Source organism: Sitophilus oryzae, unplaced genomic scaffold, assembly GCF_002938485.1.
Source record: "Sitophilus oryzae breed Bouriz unplaced genomic scaffold, Soryzae_2.0 scaffold_1442_pilon_pilon, whole genome shotgun sequence".
Taxonomy (NCBI): Eukaryota; Metazoa; Arthropoda; class Insecta; order Coleoptera; family Curculionidae; genus Sitophilus; species Sitophilus oryzae.
The window spans coordinates 439,356-461,672 of record NW_022146107.1 but is presented as its reverse complement, the minus strand read 5'-3'; the positions used below and the strand labels follow the sequence as shown (position 1 = coordinate 461,672).

Sequence of the window (22,317 nt, the reverse complement as noted above, 5' to 3'; positions counted from 1 at the left end):
GGCACAAAAGCAGTGCTATTGAATTTAAGGAGTCTCCCTTGGCAAAAAAGCGAAAACGGCAAATGCGCGGACTCATTTGCCATTAAAGCATTAGTTTTTTTTCAGTGTATGTTTAATTAGTAATAAAAATAACTGATTTTGGAGACGACATTACGCTTATAATTTTTTTTGATCATTTATGTGTTAAATTAAAACTTTTTATTTTGTGCATGATGTTTTGTTTACCACGGTTTAAAGCTTGTCTTACGGGCTCCAGTAGGTAGCTCCTGTAATAAAAACCAAGGAATTTTGCAACCTAAAGTATATGTTTTAACTTCTACAGGGTGGTTCAAAAAAGTGTGAGTGGATCGGGATGATTTTTTTTACTGGAACACCCTAATATTATTGCATTTTTGGCCTCCTTTCTGTTCACTTTATATAATCCTAAGATATTATTAAATATGTTTCGATAGTTTCAGAGATATTAATAAATAAATTAAAAATATATTTTTTTCAGCCTTTCTTAAAAAAAAATATTAAAAATACAAGAACTGTCCCTGAAATCAAAACTATATTAGGTATTTACTTTAGATGGTCTGTACTTATCTTTGCTATAAATATCGTGATCTTAAAATATATAGGATGTTCAAAATTATATGCCAGACTTTCTAAAATATGAAATCGGTTTTTTAATGGAACACCCTGTATATCATTGCTTTGTTACATGAAGAACTAAAAAATTAACATTTTTTATATTTAAAGTATTTTAAAATCTGTATCTTGTGTCAATATCTGACGTAAAATACACATTTTGAAATACTTTAAATATAAAAATGTTACTCGCTAATGATGCTCACACTGATACTATTTTGCGAGCAATTTTCTATCAAATAAACTAAAAAATACCAAGGGTACCATTTAAAAATCAAAAGTTATGGTCATCTGGTGAAACAGGAAGTGACCGAGACTAATTGAATACGTCTATCAATCCCGATGTATGTCATATACCAAACCTCGCTTTTATCTGAAAAAAAAGTTAACAGGGGCAGGCCACTTTTGAAAAACACCCGCAATATATACAGTCTGTATATATGTTACAGTTGGAAATCAGTGATTGTTAACAATTACTAGTAAAAGCTCACATTCACGGATTTATTTAAGACTACGCCATACGCCAGTAAAAGTTCAACAGCTATTTTTGAGACCGACTTTTGACTACGGACGATAGCAGTGAGTTTGAAATATTCAGTTAGCGCGGTTGCCACATGTTCTAAAATATAAGGATAAATAAGGATAAGTTGAATAATGGGCAATATAAGGATAATTACTAGTAAAAGCTCACATTCACTGATTTATTTAAGACTACGCCATACGCCAGTAAAAGTTCAACAGCTATTTTTGAGACCGACTTTTGACTACGGACGATAGCAGTGAGTTTGAAATATTCCGTTAGCGCGGTTGCCACATGTTCTAAAATATAAGGATAAATAAGGATGTTGAATAATGGGCAATATAAGGATAACATTAATTTAGGCTAAACGTTGGCAGACATCTGGCGTAAATCCGCTTTGTTTTTTGTGGTTATGTATAATTGTTTTGTTATCAAAAATTAAGGTAAACTAGGCACTAGCAAGAATGTAATAGTGTTTGTTTTTCATTTTTTGCAATATAATGAAGTCACAGCAAAAGTTAAACTTGCAAGAGAAAAATATATATTAAGGAACCTATTGACTATAAGCTTATTAAACCTTTTGATATGCTTGAAGTACCGGGTTTCAAAAAACAAATAACTGCCGTTGATTAAATTTCGGGCATATTTTATTTTGTCCACCATGAAGAACTTTATTAAAAAAAATCCTTGTATCAATAAGTAATCTTATGTTAATAAATGTTTTTTTTAATTGTTTTGTACACTTCAAAATAAGCTTCAAAATGTTTACTATGTTTTTCCTTTTTAATATTTTTAGAAGGTTATGTCGTTATTTTATATAATTTTTAAAAAATATACTAAAGAATTAAGATATGTGGATCAGCTTGAATATTGAGGTCATCCAATATTCTTAAAAGTTTTATTTGTTCTAACTTCCACCAACATTCTTTCTCACCACACTCGCCCTGTACAATACTTTTACTGGAAACCTTTAGTAAATGTTACTTTCACTATAATGAATGTTAGAAATTATTAGGAAAAGTCTACAAACCTCTTTAAAATACCACATTCACTGATCCAATGCGTAATTGCTAGCACTTTCTAGTGAATGTTAACAATCACTGAATTTCCGACTTTCACTGTAACAGTTGGTTGGTTAATAAAAGAGTTTTATATAAAGCTCTTTTATTATTAACATTTTGAGAAAATTGCATTCTTCATAAAAATGTTTGCTTGTTCTAAAATCATTAATTTCGTTTACAGTTTTCCAAATTTTCATATCGTTTTAGAGAAAAATTAAAAATAAACATGTAAATATGGTTGAATTTTTTAAAAGTCCTAAAAATAAAAACGTGTACTATGGTAATATAATTTCGTTTTCATTCTTTGATAGTAGGGGAGGGGGGAGATTGGTATTGATAGAATTTTAATAAACGTCATATTTTTGCTCTTTTAAAATGTTAAAGAAGCACAAAATTTATTTAGTTTAATGCTACGGAAAGGGAATAGTTATCAGAAACTGTGATACTGGTGATAATTTAACAATAGAGAACATATGACATCAATCAAAATTAATAATAAAAATTTATCAAAGAATGAAATCCAAATTATGGGAAATGCCAAGACTTTTTAGTATGCAGAAGAGTACTTACGACATTGATTGGAACATCGTTAACTTCAAATGATGTTCCAATCAATGTCCCTGACTTCAAATCTTCAGAATCCTCGACTCTTCACTACCACAATCTGTCTAACTGACTGCCATCTATCTCCACTCTCTTCTGCATACACTTTTATAATCGTCTTCTCATCGTGATCGTCTCCAGTTATGGTGTCAAACAGTTTACAATATAATTTCACTAACTCAACCAACGCGACGAATACAACCTTCAGTCACCTGCGTCTGATTTCGTCGACCGGATTGTTATATTTTAATTGTTTAATTAATAATGTTATTACAGTTGGGGGTTGGAACCTTTTTGGGTGTTTCAACAGCAAAATGAAACACTAATATATAAACAAATTCATACTTTTTCCAATTATGACGGTGTATCTTCTTTATATGGCTTAATCTATAATTTTAATTTAACATATTATTTTAAAATTTTGTCATAAAAAAACAGTGTGCACTAAGTGCACATATTTGAAGTGAAACTTCCCACTAACAGCTATTAAATTGAAGAATTTGAAGGACATGTTTGAAAAAGTGACATATTTATAGGTAATGCTGTTTTCTTCTTCTTGCGGTGCCGTGCCTGTCTTCAGGCGTTGGCGATCTCCATGACTAGGCTGAATAAATAAATGCTGTTTTAATATAAATATTATTTTCAATTTATTTCTGTACATTTTCTGTTTCCTCAATAGCCTGCAAATTTTGTGGAATACCACCCAAAATACACACTTATGCAAATGCCTAATAATTTTAACGCCCCTTAAAATTTATTCAAAAAATGAATTACCGTATAGTCTTAGTACATTAGGTCTTTAAATTAATTAAAAAAAAAGACAAGAAATGTTGAACCTAACCAACAATTTGTGTGGTCTGTTTTTGTTTACATAGTTTGTTCATTATTTATATTGATTTTGATAAAATTATACCTGTGACAATGTTCTCCAATGAAAATGCGAGTTCCTTAACTCTAATAATTCTAATTCTGAGCTAGCAAATGAGCTAGACGCTTTATCTAGACCGTTATTCAGAAGCTACAAACCTATCGATAAAAACATGCACGAACATTTACTTCCTAGCACACAGTCAGAGGATATTGGTACACATCAGGTACAGTATCAAGTTTATTATAATTATTTTCTTAGCGTTAAATCAAATGTTTTTTGGTGTTTGCGCAATCTTGCGATCCTTACCACTGTTTTTCTCGCTAGCTCGTCTGTCAAGGCTGTGAAGTGTGAAGGCCGCGGCGTATCACGGCTTTGAATTTTTACTCCCATCGCGCGTAAAGAAGTTTCACCTTCAAAAATGTAGTTAAATTACTTCTACAGAATACACTAAGGAACAAGATTGACACTAAAATATCTTGAATCCCTAGTGATAAATTATAATGCAAACGCGAATGATTTCTATAATCACAGAGGTCGGCCGTCGACGTTGCTGAAAACCTACGAAGTTGGGAGACGATATTCCGAGTCTGCGACGGAAAACGGTAATGCAATTGTCGAAATATCTTTAAAGGAATTAGCAGACAAATTCTAAAGTTTTCTTATTTCGTAGATTTAGCGACCGGTTTTAAATTAGCGAGAAGTACTAGAAACCCTGTGCGATGCATAAAGATAGATTACTGGTTTGTCAGTAGTATTTTTAGTTCTAATTCGTATTAGATATGCGTTTTGGATAGACATTAATAATTTTGGAACATCAGTTTAAAGAAATCTTCAAATTAAAACAATCAAATTATTACTATTTATATTCTGTCCTCTTTGTTTTTTGTTAATATGATTAAAGATTTAATTTCTAGTTTATTACATATTATTATATTTTTTCATTCTAACACTCAAAGAATAGACCGTTGTATATTATAGCAATAAAGGTATTGTTTTACCAATTTATAAGTATTACAAAATTCTATAATTTGCTTACAGCCGCAGTGCAGTAACCTATTTTGAACAAGAATTTATGATATACCTTTTAATTCTAATCTAGTAAAACATAACATATGTATATAATAATAAAGAATACATATCGTTATCGTTAACAATAAAATATATATTTTAAATACATATATCGAAATTAGTGTGGTACTTGATAATAACTCTTATTTCTGTAAATAATTGGAATATAAATTGTATATAAACTTTCTATATCAATACAATAAATAAATCATAAGGTAAATTTTCTTTTATGTAAAACTGTCAAAGAGGGGTGAGATTTTTATGTTTCTATTGTTTTTCAAAACATCCAACCAAGGTTGTCCCACGCGGAGACCACCCCTACTGCAGAGGAAAGAACTAATATTAGATATCAATTATCAATTACAAATCTAAATTGTATGACTAACAGCCCGGTAAAAATACAGCCCTTGATATGCGTAATTTTTCAGAACTAAAAATATACGTACCAAAAAATATATATTTTTGTATAAACCGACACAATTTATGTACCAAAAAATATATATTTTTGTATAAGAATCATCATCATTTGGTCATGGTCTGGTCCTCACAATAGAAATTGACCTCAAATCCAAGGAGGCACAATAGGAACTCTATTATAGATACGGGGCAACACCGGTATCAGGTCAAAAGAGAGACCAAGTTAAAGAGACAGGACAGATCCTTCAGCCTCCACCTCACGAATACCTCAGCCGGAAGCAAGTTCCTCGACTGTGAAGGGCACGGAGAGCCAAACTCCAACCGTGGAAGGGTGTATACCCTCGAAGGAAGAACATCTGTTGTCAGAGGCGGATGGGAAATACCATGTCCCCCCTACAACAGGAAAATGCATGATGGGTTATAGACTGTGTGATGAGTTATAACACAAGGAAGGGGGGCACAATAGATCTTTAAGGTCGCAGTGATTAACCCCCGTCTCACTCATTCTTCATTCTACATTATGTAAAATGATATGGGGATTTCACTGAGATTTATCGATCGTCAACACAAGCCAACTGGATGCCGTTTATGTTCGGGCATACGGTATTAACTAAATGAACAACCACAGACAAGTAACCTTGTTGGAAGAGTAGATTTTTTAGTAAATTTTATGCTCTACAAGAATCCGCGATGTAATTTTTTTTATCGTAAACCGTTTCAAAGTTATGGTAAACTTTTAATGGAAAAATATTTTTTTACGTCTTATTTAAAAAATGGAAAACTTGGAAAACTTTGATTGTTCATCGACACTGATTTTTATAACACGGGCTTATATTTATTGTACTATTTTGTGAAATGGCACGAAGCAATCAAGGTCAAACGGTGTGTTGCTTCATAAAAATAAGTAAAAAGTAATATCAAACCATGTTATTATTATATACAAAAGTATATTTTATTGATATCGGCTCAATCAATAATTTTCCCAATAAGCTCCATGTGATGATGTTGCCAGAAGTACTCATCAAGCAATACTACTGTTATATTAACCAGTTAAGACCGCGTAAACAAACTAACATATACAATTTTATATACTAATTCATTATATCATAAAAATATTTTAATTATATTCTTGCAGTTTAAGTGAAAAGTTTTGTTCCTAAATATCTACTGTACATATTATAAACGCGTGTTCAAATAATGGTGAAATATATATCAACATAAAACGAAATGTAATTAACGAAATATCATGGTAACAACAGCTGTTGTAGAAACGCCTAGGTTTACTTATTTCACTGAGATTTATGAAAAAAAAATCCTTTGCCTCGGGTACAGATACCGCCACGTTTTGAAAATAGCTCAAAACGAAACAAAATTGAACGAGGCAAAAAAAACGCCAAAAAAATTCCTCCACGAGTAGTTTTCAGGGGCTTGTAAGAATCGAAAGTAGGTCGAGGCAAACCGAAGTGGGTCAAGACAACTGGAAATAAATCGAAATACGACAAAGTTGGGCGACGAAATGCGACTTTGACCTGTTTCGAAAAGATCTCCGCATAGTGTAGAGGCTGATGATTTATACACAGACTCGATATTAATTCGAGACGAGACTTCTAGAGTGTTATATAATATTCTTTGGCGCAACCACAGACATTGTGTACAACCTACTGATAACAATCTACTGAACTACAATAATTTTACCTTAACAAATTGTTTAATGCACTCGTTCCCGTGATCTCGCAAAAAAGCTTGAAGTGTCTCCATGCCTTGTGCGGAAAGGAATTTGTAACCATTGCCATTGTGACCACCAATGCTGCCACTCTCTGGGCTAAGCGGAGATGGTGTGTTGAACGGGTTATTTCCATTGTTAACGTGATTGCCGTTTGCGTTGGCGTTATCGTTGCAGTTGACGTTTTTAGCGATGTTACCGTTGTTTAAATTATTGTTTAAAGAGAAAAACATTTCGGACGAACACTTTCTTTACGATGGACGATACACAGGACGCTTAGTTTAAAACGTACGGAACATTTTTAATACTATCTTAAAAAGATTAGTTTTGTTCGATTCTCTAGATACTTAATGCATCGCCTCTAAAAAAGAATAAAGAAATATAACAAATTAAAAATAAAACACCCTTTTGCTACATAGTGTATAACTACACTAAATACGTTTCCATATTGGTAAACTAAATGAGTTTTATTAATTAACATTTAGTCTACTCCAAAAAGTTCGCAAATAACGGCGAAACTTTAAGTTATCGAAAAAGAGGAACCGATTCAGCATGCCCAACAAAAAAAAGAATAACATTTTTATACATATTTTTTAATTGTTTATTAAATAAGTAGTTAGAGAATTCTAACTTACACAGAGATATTTGTTTGCAAAACTCTACCTTCAGGCAGGGGCGGATACAGGAATTTATTTTAGGGGGGCCCAAATAAAAAGTAATGTAGAATATGATTTTTAGGCCGTCATTTTTAATCCTAAAGCCTAATATTCGACCCAATTTATAGATTTTAGGGGGGGTCGAGCCCCATGGCCCCCCCTCTGTATCCGACACTGCCTTCAGGTATTTTTTATACTTTTATAACATTTACACAGTATATCTTAACAACATGCATTTATAAACCAAAATATTAAAACAGGACATTTTAAAAAAATAAATTTTATTAGTAAATGTTACTATAATTATGTTACAATATAAGTATGTACATAATTAAAACAAAGTATTAGTAAGTAATATTCATAAAAAAAACATAGGAACCTGTCACTGACATGCAAACTATCGGCATAAAAATCTTGGTAATACTTGTCTAATATCATTTAGTATTCCTAAAAATTGAACCATGCACCACGCTATACAGGGTGACAATTTGAAAACGAACAGTATTTAATATTACCTCTACCGATGATAGTATACAAATTTGGCGAAATACGTCAATTTACATATGAAGGGGGACAATTTTTGAGGCATTTGTTGTCGTGTTACTTTCAACCCTTTGACCCCCAGGGCACCTACCCCTAAAATTTGAAATGGCAACCCCTATTTCTTTTACCATTTTAGGGTAAAATGGTAGGTGCCCTGGGGGTCAAGGGGTTGAAAGTAACAACAACGGACAACAAATGCCTCAAAAATTGTCCCGCTTGATATGTAAATTGACGTGTTTCGCCAATTTTTCATACTATCATCGGTAGAGGCAATATTAAATACTGGTCGTTTTCAATTTGTCACCCTGTATATGTTTATATGTAGTTTTATATAAATAAAACTAAAAAATGTGTATATAGAAGTGATGAAGACCTTGCATGACATTTTTTTTACAGTAGAGATATAAAAAGACCAGAAGAGAGCAATAAAATATAACACATTTGCAGCACATCTTTCTCCACGTTTTATTGCCCTTTTGGACTTTTTATAATGTAGGTATATCTATTGTAGATTATTATAAGATGTCATAGGTAACCAACTCAATCCACTATTTAATCAAAATTAATTACAGGCATTGCAGTAAGCTTTCTTGAAATTTTCACCGTCATCCGGGTGATTTGAATGTGGTAGACAATGATTCAGTATTGAAATTTGATGAATTTCGTATCTCCATTGTCTTTATTTATTTTAACTTACACTGTAGTGTAAGTTACTTATAGTGTAAATTATAAATAACGACAATGGAGGTGCGAAATTCTTTTAATTTCATTCGGGTTATTGTTATTTCGTAATTGTTAAAATATTTTGCCATAGTTTGGCAGCCAAGAAAATAAATATATAAGATAAGATAATGTAATTTATAAATATTAAATATGAGGAGAAGTTCGAATAAAGAAAGTATAAAAATACTACGTGTATACACTATTGGATAAAATCCAAATATATATTATTCGGTAAATTAAATTTATTAATATGAAATTTATAATATGAAAATACTATGTGTAATAAAAATAGTAACTTTTGGATAAAATCCAAATATATATATTATTCCCTAAAATAAATTTATAATATAAAAACTCATTAACTTGCAAAAAAAACAGCACTCTAATAAATTTGCAGTGTACCTCAGTATGATGTGTTCAAAAAAGGTTTTACAATCAAGTGTGCTTTTCCAGAAATAAACAAATTCATATTAAAAACCCGCTTAATCGTAACATTTTGATCGGACAGTATATTATTAAAACCGAGATTAAAACATAAATTGGATGAGTGACTTTTGGCACCAATAGGATAAAATATAGATTGGCTATGTTATTATACGTTGTTCTAGTAAAAAAGGAATATGCATTAATTTAATTTAATCAAGTAACAGTAGCTTTTATTTTTTATTAGGGGGCGTAGCTCAGATGGTAGAGCGCTCGCTTAGCATGCGAGAGGTACCGGGATCGATACCCGGCGCCTCCAAACTTTTTTTTGTTTTTTTTTCTTATACGCAACAATTTTTTCTTTTCTTATATAAGACAATATTTTAAGAAACAGCAGTATTCACACATTAGTATATTTTATTTCTTTTAATTAATGTAATAGATGCTACTCTACGTGTATGTCTATGTGCTATGCGAAGTCACTTTCGTATTCAATCTCTGTCTCAATTTAATCAGCATCCGATCTTGGACAGGAGATACAGATGAGACTTGAAACAATATACGTATGAAATGGCGCTACAAAAATAAATATGTGTAAGATTTTTCTTAGTTAACAAAATTCATATGTTATGTTTATTAATTAATTCTCAAAAGTGGCTCACCCCTATACTTTTTTATTTTTTTTTTCAGATAAAAAAAGAATATTTGGTATGATAGTATATGCCATATATTAGGATTGACTGACGTATTTAATTGTTTTCGGTTGATGATTACAACTTTTGATTTTTAAATGGCATCCTCGATGTTTGTTACTTTATTGGATAAAAAATGACACATTGAATCGAATGACGTAGCATATGTCAACCATATTGTTATAATAAATAAACAATATTATTATAACTGTAATTGGAAATAACAGAAAATTAGAAAAAAAACTTATTTTGTTCCCCTGAAAAGTTGGCCTATCAACACTTAAATTAATAATTGCAGAATAAATTGCAGGCTCCAAGTCGATATGACGAATGTATGATTTTAGCAAGGCTTATTCAAAATCATGTTTTTATTAATTATACATATATTATATTGTTTATCTCGAAAACTATAAAAGATAGGTATAGGCTAATATAATAGAGAAATTATGGAGGTATGAAACTTGTTTCCAAAAATATAATAATATACTGGGTGTTCCATTCAAAACAACAAAGACGCCATCATTTTTAGTATAAAGCGGCTACACTGTAATGCGGCAACATTGAAAATAATTTAGATAGATGCCTTTATGCAAAAATCCAAATTAAAAAAAATCCTATCACCGCTTATTTATTAACAATGAAATTTATAGACTTTCAAAGTCAACTAGATATTTTTTTAAAGATAACCCGGGAACAACGTTGGCTATTACCGCTTATTATGAGCATACTTCAAGCTTTTCGGTATAAAAATATAAAATATATATTTTTAAAATATTTCTCGTCTACCGTTTTAAGTATGTTATTTTTTTCTGTTCGTAAAAATCAATTTTACTCAATGCTATGATACAGTAATCTTACCATCTTCGATTTATAACAACGTCTATTGAGAAGCTATGTGTATGGATAATAAATAAAATAGCCCCAATAAAGGAACTGAACATTCTCCAAATACAACTTTCATGAAAGTTAATGCCTAACTATTCTGGGTGTCTCCACGTTACGTTTTTATTGTCCTTTTTTTCGCAATCCTCGCCTATATATCTCCTTGGAATTCTAACAAACGTCCAACTTTCGATTTAGCTATACTCCGTTTAACTTAGGCCGAAAGATTTATTTCAACAAAAAGTGATGCTCTGAATGCCCATTTTTTTAACTGTTAGATTCTTTATCTCGATACCTATATTTACGGTTATGAAAAATGTCATTTAACATCCACCAAAATAATATTAATAAGTAAAGCTAAGCTTAGTATTTAAAAAAAACAAAGTTGTTTTAACGGTTTGAATGAGTTATTCCACATAATTCATAACTATATCGGTTTTATCATTTAAATTTCTATTTTAACTACTATTAGGTACCAGCTTTTCTTTTTCTGATGTGATGAATGCCCAAGAACATACAAAGTGTTATGTGATGAGGTGAATAAATATTATGTACTAGGTTTGTATAAAAGCAAAAACGTGTTTTCTTCGCTGCAGCAACAAGAGCTGCCAATCTTCAATATTCTGTTGCAAATTATTCCAGTAGAAATTAATAAATATTTGAAAGAGAGGTATCCTTAAATTCAATATTATAAATTGGAAGTATTGATCAGACTATCAGACTGTCATCAGACTACCTACAATAGATACATAGATTCTTGGAGGTGACTATCGGCTAATGATGTTGGTAACGAATATTTCCATTCGAATTTTGCAGGAAATTTCAGAAATTTCCGAAATATTCGGTCCCAAAATCGCGAATATTCGCAAAAATCCGAATTGTGCAAGAAATTTCTTTTCAAAATTCAAGACATTGAGCAAAAATTTAACGAAAGTGTATCAAGTATGCCTATTCTTAAATCAGAGGAAAACGAATGCTTCTCTGCCTTACAAAATAGAAAACGTATGGCTCTTAAACCAATGCATTTTGCCACGAATCTCTTGGACCCCTCTATTTCCTGGGAGAGCACCTTAACTATGAAGAACACATAGCCGCTATGGAATTTATCAACAAACATCCTCAGTTTGTCAATAATAAAGAAGCCATTTTTACAGATGTAACAAATTATTGCGCCAAATCGGGTTTATGGGCTCTCGTCTACCTTTGTATGTCAGTTCAAAATGTAGACTGTCTAAGTTGGTGGCAAGCAATGTGTAAAAATACTCAGTTGAAATATTTAGCTGTTGCTCTAACGGCATCTGCAGCTACTGAAAGAAGTTTCAGTACATACAGTTTTATCCATACTAAAAAAAGAAATCGCTTAACTGCACAAAGAGCCGGCAAAATAATGTTCGTAGCTCATAACAATAAATTATTACTACAAAAACAAAAAGTGGATATGGAGCATGATATTCAACAACATGAAACTCCTCCAGAACCACTAGAACCTATAGAGGTAGAGGTCCATCCTTCAGAATCAGAACCAGATGATACATCAAATATATCTGATTTGGAAATAGAAACTGACGAAGACAGTACTACTACTACTACTATAATACCCTATGAAGATGGGACCAGCTCGGCGCCTGAAAGTATTCCGGAATAGAATAATTCAGTTATTTGTGTTTTACGTTTTTTAAATTTATATTTCGTGCTTTTCTGTTTTTTTTAAGTTCATAGTCACAGTTCATGGTTTATGTATAAAGTATAAATGTTACCAAATGATTTTTGTTATGTGTTATGTTTATTGTTTTTTTTTCCACTTACATGTTGGTATCAAATGTCTATCTAATTTATTCCTTTATTATATCAACAAAAATATGTAAAGTTGTAAAATTTCCAAAAATTTCATAAATTTCCGAAAGTTTCGGAAATTTCCTGCAACAATCAAGAATTTCTGAAATATTAACATCACTACTGTCGGCCTGATCCACTGCGACCTTTCCAGATATATTGTGTGGTCCTCTTCTGATCCTTAGGTTACATTCTCCAATCCTATCCTTTTCACAAAGTCTAGCAACTTGGATACTGAGCCCTCCATGTAGCTCTCTGGCAATAACCTATCATTGCGTATTATCGAGAACCGCACATTTGCCAGGCTGTCGCACCGACATAAAATGTGTTCTGTCGTTTCTTCTTCAGATTGACAATACCTGTACATGGCTTCGTTCGTCAATCCCATTATCTGTAAATGTGCCTATTCAGCTTACTGTCTTTTTGTCTTTGCTTATCAGGTCTGCCGTGAATTTTGGCGAATGTTCTAGTATGAACATATTTTCCCTTGTCTCTGCCCTGGTGAGTTTCTCCACCATTCTATAGAGATTTGTTGGACACCCATCGTTCCGTGATCATTCTCCTGACTGCTTTTGCAACGCCGCATAAGGTTCTGAGCCTATGAATGGAATTGGTGCGCATTGCTTGGCCATTTCATCTGCCTTTTGTTACACTTGTGACAATCGTGCCCTGGTACCCAGGTTAAAGTAACATTGCCACGGTCACCCAAAGTATTTAGAGCATACGCACAATCGCACACTAGTCTAGAATTGACCTAAGTGGAACCGAGTGCCTTTAGCGCTGCTTGGTTGATCTAGACGATACGGTTTTGTCGATATATATAACAACGAGAAGTGTTACAAAAAATGTAAGTTGTTATTTCTTAGGTTTAATATGAGTCGTTTACTGCACAATTCGATTAATTCCACTAAATAACATCAGAGGTTACCATTTCTCTGTTTCGAAATTTGTTCTTTCAAATTTAAAAAGTTATGAATACACCAAGTGGATTTACACTTAAATTTAAAAAATTTCAAAAGTGGAGTTAATAGAATTGTGGAGTAAACGACTCATATAATCGTTTACACCTTTTTTGATCGCTTATATCAATATTTTTTAGTCTATATGTACAACATAAAAGATCTTAACCAAAATAACTCCAAAAAATCCTTTATGGGTATTTCGCCTCTGCACTACAAGAAAATCTACAAAATAAAATAGTTATTTTTTGTAAACACTTCTGCGTTAAACCTAAACGGACACTGCTTGTCAGACTTTGTATTTTTTTGCTTCCGACGACGGAAAGAGATAAACTTTCCGAAACGTTAAGCATTTTTTTCTTTGTTAGGCAAGTTTGTATAACTGTAAACATAACTTCTGACAAGCAGTGTCCGTTTAGGTTTAACGCAGAAGTGTTAAGTGTTACAAAAAATAACTGTTTTATTTTGTATATTTTCTTGCAGTACAGTGGCGAAATACCCATAAAGGATTTTTTTGGAAAGATGAATCCGCCACATAGGTATAAACATTTTTTACAAAATAACTCCAATTTGCAAATAGGTTTTAAAAAATAAAGCCGATGGCTTTGTGCAATCAAAGTAGAGTTGCATTTTTATCTTCACATGATATCTGGATTGCAGGTGACCGAATTCAACATTACGTATTATAGATTCTTTGGCACAGCCTATTCATTATGGTACGTATACATTGGCGCGCGCCGAGCGTTGGCCGCGCGTTGCTTTTATTGCTTTAACGAACATCCTGCGATCCATAGAAATCCCGCGAACGTTTAGTCTTTAATAATGTCTCTATCGTCCGAGAAGAACTACGCAATTTTATTGATGAGTAGTGCGACTCTTTAAACACTCCATTAATAAACAATATTCAAAGAAATACACAAAAAAAGGTAATTTATTCAAAGAAAACACACATAGTCACTGATAAATGCGCGCGGAATGCGTGTGGTGTCTTCACCGGCCATCCCAATTGAACAACGAACATAGAAAGCGGAGCGTCGAAAAACCGACTGGAGATCAGGGTTCGGAAAAGTACATGTTACTTTTAAAAACTACATAAACTACATTACATGTAGTTAATGTAGTTTATGTAGAGGGTGTAGTTTATGTAACCTATGTCAAATATCAAAGGTTTCAGGTGAGGTTATAATAAGTTGAAGCTTTAAAAACACATAATGAATTTAAGAAAACAGAAGAAATATGGCTTTAAATATAATATTTACATCATATTATCTCTATAACACCTCATACAAAGGAAAATTATTCATAATATCAATACATAGTTTATTAACGTAGTTTTCATGTAGATAATGAACGGGAAAAGACGTAGTTTTTGAAGAAAAACTACACGTAGTTAATCTGGTAAATTACGTCTTAATTAACTACTTCCGAACCCTGCTGGAGATGGTTCGCGGTAAGCTGTTTGCGCGCATAGCACGCGCAACCTGGAAACATGTACCAATGAGGCGAAACGGTGCGCGCGGGCCGCGCGTTCGTGGCGCAGCGCGCCAATGTATACGTACCATTAGACGCTAGTTTTTGAGTGCCCACGTTTTACCACCCGCGTCCGTTTTTGTTCAAATGCAGATCATCAGAGCTACCAGTCTCAATAATTTTTATAAACTTCAATGTAGCTCAGAATTCCCCCAAAAATATAATATGAGCAAATATATAGGTATATAGCTACGCAGAGTTCCATATAAATTATCGTGTATTGACTTACTGTGTAACCCTATTCATTAAACGTGTCTTGCATTAGACGTACGCCTCAAATCAATGATAATCACTGATAATGATGAGTTCATTGATGATGTCATCGATACTGATAATGTCATCGATATAAGTTTAAGTTATTTTTACATGTTGGTTGGTTCTACTCAAAATATTAATATAAGTCATCAAATAGCCATACATTTTCACTTTCACACAGACTAAATCGAAAAATACTTGAGTTGATACATATTATACACTGCGTATTATTACACCGCAGGGTATATATTTCTTGGCAAAATAACACTACAAAAAAACGGGTATAAAGTGTTCCATAAATACATCTTTTCAAACTGATAAAAAATATAATTTATCTACATACACAGGGTGGTCCGAACTGTATTCCGGAAACTTCGCCCAGCATATTCTGCAGATAAAAATAAGTTAAAAAGTTCGTGTAAATGCATGTCCTAAAATTCTTAGATTCAGAGATACAGAATGTAGAAGTTTCATTTTTATTTCGATTTTTTCCAAATAATTTCTGAAGCAACTTCAATATTTGGATGAAAATTGGTGTCTGGGAGTTTTTTGACATGAGAAATTTGATTTTGATGTCAATGTGACTCCTATTTGTAAACAGTTTTGAAGAGTAATATATTTTCGTCCGTACCTGTATAAAACTACGGAAAGTGTATAAAACTAGTGAACAAATATACATTTCCGTAAATTTTTACGTAAAAAATGTCTCTTTGTAAAAATCGCTACGAGTAACCGTTCTCAAGATATTTAGGATGGCATTAGTCAATACATGTCATTATTGACAAAAAATGAACATGTTTAGTAGATAGTTATTTGACTGAAATAATAAATTCGGGAACTTTTTATTTTTTTAAATTATTCAAAAATTTTTCCTCGAAAAAATTATGACAAAACAGTTTCTGTTGAACCTTTGACACAAAAACATTTCAAATTTATGATTTTAGTCTAATAACTATTTAGTTAACGTGTTTAATTTATGTGAATGATGACAGGTATTGATCATTTCGATTCCAAACATCTCGAGAACCATTACTTGTAGCGATTTTTCTCAAGAGACCTTTTTTACGTAAAAAATGTCGTAAATGTATATTTTTTTATCAGTAGTTTTATACAGGTACGCACTAAAAGGTATTACTCTTCAAACCAGTTAAAAATATGTAGGTGGTGCCCTCTACAAGTAGGAGTCATATTGACATCAAAATCAAATTTCTCATGTCAAAAAACTCCCAGGCAGCAATTTTCATCGAAATATTGACGTTACTTCAGAAATTGTTTGGAAAAAATCTAAATAAAAATGAAACTTCTACACACTGTATCTCCGAAATTAAGCATTTCAGAACATACATTTATATGAACTTTTTTACTTATTTTTATCTGCAGAATATGTTGCTGAAGTTTCCGGAATACAGTTCGGACCACCCTATAATATGTCAGTAGTTCATGACAAGACATATTGAATTTGAGATACTTATAAAATATGCATCAATTCTGACGAGCAGTACATAACACCGTATCTGAATTTAAATTCCCAAACCTTACTCAAAACTTAATTTATTCGCCATAATTTATTATTCGGCACCTTCTTATGCTTTAGTTTAGATTCCTGAATACTGCAGGTACATTTTGATAAAATGCAAATCGAGTCTAGGTATATCCATGTTGAACTCGAAATTTTTCGTTGGGTTGCGCTTCGAAAGATGCTTCATTTAAATATTATTGGAGTAGCGGTATTCTGCCGCAATGACTTTTATTTCCAGCTCAATTTAGAAATATATCGCATAAAATTAATATTTGCAAACAGAAATTGCTTATCTTTGTAGTAAACTGTTTTGGAGACATTGAGCATTAGATTATTATATTTGCATTATATAGGTGTATGTTTTTCGTCATCAACAATACAAAAATATGTAAATTAAAAATATCCAAAAATTTACAAGTACGAGTATAATAAAGCTATTGTTTTATACATTTTTTTAAATATCCTAATTTCACTCCTATTGCCGCTTTAAACATAGAAGTGAATAGTAAATATCCACTAATAAGGAAATAAAAATCATAGGCTGAATATACCAGTAGTCGGACATACACTAGTGGTCGAACAAAACGTTTTTATTAGGGAATGCATTAAAAATAATGCTTAGTATTGCTTCAAATAATTAAAAGCCCAATTCTGTCAATTCTTCTGCTTTGTTAACATTTTCATTGCCTAAATTGTCACTCTAAAACCGTTAAAAATTCGGAAGTGATCACATGTTTTTGCTTCCTCATTTTTGCCTGTTAAAGATAGGGGTGAGATACTTTGTAAGATAAATTAAAAATTTTGTATCTAATTTATGAAGCATTTATAACTTTACGTGTATATAGAATATCAAAAAAGGATACCTATATTTTAATGTTAAATTTAGGTGCTCGATAAACTAGTATATAATTTGGCTTTAACTGGAAAAATAACTCTTTTGTTTTAGTCGTTTTCTTGATAATTGAGAAGTAATATCTACTGTTTTTTCCGATTGAAATATAAAACATGAGTTTTTGGTAGTGTTTAGTGGTCAGACAGCAAAAACTCAAGACAAACGCAGACCAAAGGAAATAAAAGTTATCCGACCACTGGTCAACGCCAAATTTAATATATTGGAGAGGTCGGACAGTAGCCCTTTTTCGACGTCATATTGCAGAGTTCAGACTGATTTTTATGAGATTTTGGTTATTTTCAAGCATAAAGCATAAAGTAAAAGAGAGTTTTCACCAATACAATAAAGATGCATTAGAAAAAACATAGTCTGGACTGTTTTTTCCGTGAAGAGGGAAAATCGCGTAAAACACACAGTCAGTACAGGATTCCAAGTCAACATCATATTAAAGACAAATATAAGCGACGGTTGCAAGCGAATGGGACCACACCTTGTTTTATCCAGAGAAATTGAAAAAAAAATGTTACCTGGATTGAAAACATAGCCGTTTGCGGATTTTCAATAACTACAGGTGTTACTTAATACAGTTGAAAAAATTGTGTCTATAGAAGAAGAAAAATTGAACAAACTCTTTACTAACGGATACTGACAAGCACTGTCCGACTACTGACAAAACAGCACTTTAATCACTTAAAAAAATAATTAAAATCATTGGTAGGTTTATGAAAAAAACTGTTATATTTAACGTGAAGCCCAATACCACACTATCTATTTCATAGAATGTCATTTCCATGCCACCAATACAGAAAATTTAACCAACAATTTAAACTCAGCTTTTTCTAAACTGTCTGACCACTGACATATTCACCCTAGTGTCCTCACAATCTTATATTATTAAAAAATATCTATTTTTTATAAATTGGGAGGGCTCATCCTCAGGCTCAAAACAATAGGTGTTGGGTTGAGCTCGCAAATATGGGCTATCCGGTGTACCTCTCGTTACAGACATTAGTATTGTATGAACGTGTTATATTCTTTGAGTTACTTTTATTACGTAGTCTCCACCAAAGCTTACTATATTTAGCAAATCACTAAACAAAATGCGGATACATTTATTTAATGATTTAAAGTTAAATAATATTATAAAGTGTACTGGGGAATATTACAGAAATTCCTGATGAACTGAATAAATCACTTCATGCTCCTGAATGAATTTTATGAATGAAATCTGTAATGTTTTTAGAAAACTGCTTTCCCCTTATCATTGTCCCGTACTTTCGGGTCCGTTTGTCAGACTGTACATACATATCAAACAACAGTTTTATTTTATCAGTAGCCACATCTACATAGAGTTCATATTCAGTGAATTTTTGATTATATTTAAATTTCCTATAGAGCGCAAATATTGCTTTCACGCTTTTTAATCGAATAGACCATATCGGAAAATACGTTACGAAAAAGCCAAAAAGAAAAATAGAAAAATTCGTTTAATATTTGGAGAAGAATTTATTTATTATATATTATATAAAAATTCATAATTTTTTTTTATAAATTATTCATAACCTTTATAAAATTCATGTGTTTTTTGACTATATGTCTTTTATATTTGGCATATAGAAACATAGTAGGCACCTGTCAACATATATCGAACGTCAAAATTAACTGTCATCTTTAGTTAACTTAACGCCAAAGTTTTAGATCGAATGCTCAAATTCATTTGAATAATAGGACTTTATGAAAGTTATTTCTATAATTAATTTAAATACAAAAAATACAAAATTATTACAGGCACTAAAATCAACGCAAAATAAATTATCAGTGGTGTAACTACCACGACGTTATTCTGTTTAAGTATTTATAGATATTGGGAATGTCATCGATCGTCATTTCCAAGCCAACTTATATGTTTCAAATAATAAATATAATATAATAATAATAAAAATTGAACATGTTATAATATTACCCTCTCGATTACCCTAAAATTAATTGACGCAGATCCTAAAACATTTGGAGGCGCCGGGTATCGATCCCGGTACCTCTCGCATGCTAAGCGAGCGCTCTACCATCTGAGCTACATCCCCTGATGGTATACATAAGTTTAAAAATCTAAAAAAACTGTTTATAATTTTTTTTCAAACGTCACAAAAGTATTAATTTTTGCGATGTGATTGACAATATAAACAAGTCATTTTAACACCTAGGCAAAAAAATAAAGCATTTTTACGCCTAAGGATAAAAGTACGAAAATATATTATTAAACTGACATAAAGTTTCAAATTCAACAGGTGTAACCAGAGTTTCTCGATATATAATTACATATATACAAGGTATGACTTTTAAATCTTTTAATATTATTTGGAACGTTTGAAATTGTTTAAAAAATTATTTGTGGCGTTTGAAAAAAAAAATAGCATGTGCTATTCGGAGTAAAAATGACTTTTTGTGCCTCGAGTGTATGGCTAGAACGTACAGCCTCGCCACAAAAATGGTATAATGAAAAAAAAAATGGAGGCGCCGGGTATCGATCCCGGTACCTCTCGCATGCTAAGCGAGCGCTCTACCATCTGAGCTATGCCCCCCAATGGTGAACATAAAATTGTTTCATACTATCACAATACAAAACAACTACTTACACTACTCAAAACAATTATCGCATATTTGAATAAAAATAATTATTATCAAAGCAAAACCTTTGAAGGCGGGTAAAAGGACAATAACTAACAATCTTTAAGTTGTTTAGTTTAAATTTTAATGCTTAAAAAAGCAAGGGGGCGACATGTTTCGGGAATTTAAACTATTCCCATCATCAGGCCCAAAGACAAAAGTCACCTAGGAAGTACAACCACTCGGAAGAAATTAAAATTGTTAACATTTACACAACTCATTCATTGTAATTATAAATTGTATAACTCTTCAAGAAGGAAGCCTTTCGTTGTAATACCAAATAAATGTCTGTATCATAATCTCCATACCATCTTATTTCGATTTAATATTTTAATTTTTGACGAGAATGGAGGTTCGTCTTAAAAAAATGTTTTCACATTATCACAGAAACATTCTTTTAAGACGAACGTCCATTCTCGTCAAAAATTATCTTAAAAGAATGTTTTCACATTATCACAGAAACATTCTTTTAAGACGAACGTCCATTCTCGTCAAAAATTATCTTAAAAGAATGTTTTCACATTATCACAGAAACATTCTTTTAAGACGAACGTCCATTCTCGTCAAAATTATCTTAAAAGAATGTTTTCACATTATCACAGAAACATTCTTTTAAGACGAACGTCCATTCTCGTCAAAATTATCTTAAAAGAATGTTTTCAGATTATCACAGAAACATTCTTTTTAGACGAACGTCCATTCTCGTCAAAATTATCTTAAAAGAATGTTTTCCAGATTATCACAGAAACATTCTTTTAAGACGAACGTCCATTCTCGTCAAAATTATCTTAAAAGAATGTTTTCACATTATCACAGAAACATTCTTTTAAGACGAACGTCCATTCTCGTCAAAATTATCTTAAAAGAATGTTTTCACATTATCACAGAAACATTCTTTTAAGACGAACGTCCATTCTCGTCAAAAATTATCTTAAAGAATGTTTTCACATTATCACAGAAACATTCTTTTAAGACGAACGTCCATTCTCGTCAAAATTATCTTAAAAGAATGTTTTCACATTATCACAGAAACATTCTTTTAAGACGAACGTCCATTCTCGTCAAAATTATCTTAAAAGAATGTTTTCACATTATCACAGAAACATTCTTTTAAGACGAACGTCCATTCTCGTCAAAATTATCTTAAAAGAATGTTTTCAGATTATCACAGAAACATTCTTTAAGACGAATATATCCATTCTCGTCAAAATTATCTTAAAAGAATGTTTTCACATTATCACAGAAACATTCTTTTAAGACGAACGTCCATTCTCGTCAAAATTATCTTAAAAGAATGTTTTCACATTATCACAGAAACATTCTTTTAAGACGAACAATCCATTCTCGTCAAAATTATCTTAAAAGAATGTTTTCACATTATCACAGAAACATTCTTTTTAAGACGAACGTCCATTCTCGTCAAAAATTATCTTAAAAGAATGTTTTCACATTATCACAGAAACATTCTTTTAAGACGAACGTCCATTCTCGTCAAAAATTATCTTAAAAGAATGTTTTCACATTATCACAGAAACATTCTTTTAAGACGAACGTCCATTCTCGTCAAAAATTATCTTAAAAGAATGTTTTCACATTATCACAGAAACATTCTTTTAAGACGAACGTCCATTCTCGTCAAAAATTATCTTAAAAGAATGTTTTCAGATTATCACAGAAACATTCTTTTAAGACGAACGTCCATTCTCGTCAAAAATTATCTTAAAAGAATGTTTTCACATTATCACAGAAACATTCTTTTAAGACGAACGTCCATTCTCGTCAAAAATTATCTTAAAAGAATGTTTTCACATTATCACAGAAACATTCTTTTAAGACGAACGTCCATTCTCGTC

The 22,317-nt window shown here is 31.7% G+C and overlaps 1 protein-coding gene and 2 non-coding genes across 8 annotated transcripts in view; 1 reads left to right on the top strand and 2 right to left on the bottom strand.

The window, feature by feature from the left end:
* LOC115877005 (liprin-alpha-1) overlaps positions 1–22,317 on the bottom strand; it is a 374,919-nt gene that overhangs the window by 267,387 nt on the left and 85,215 nt on the right. The window lies entirely within an intron of this gene.
* On the top strand, positions 9,485–9,557 carry Trnaa-agc. Its single transcript has one exon. It is a non-coding gene; the product is annotated as a tRNA-Ala (tRNA).
* Trnaa-agc lies at positions 20,307–20,379 on the bottom strand. The gene has a single exon. It is a non-coding gene; the product is annotated as a tRNA-Ala (tRNA).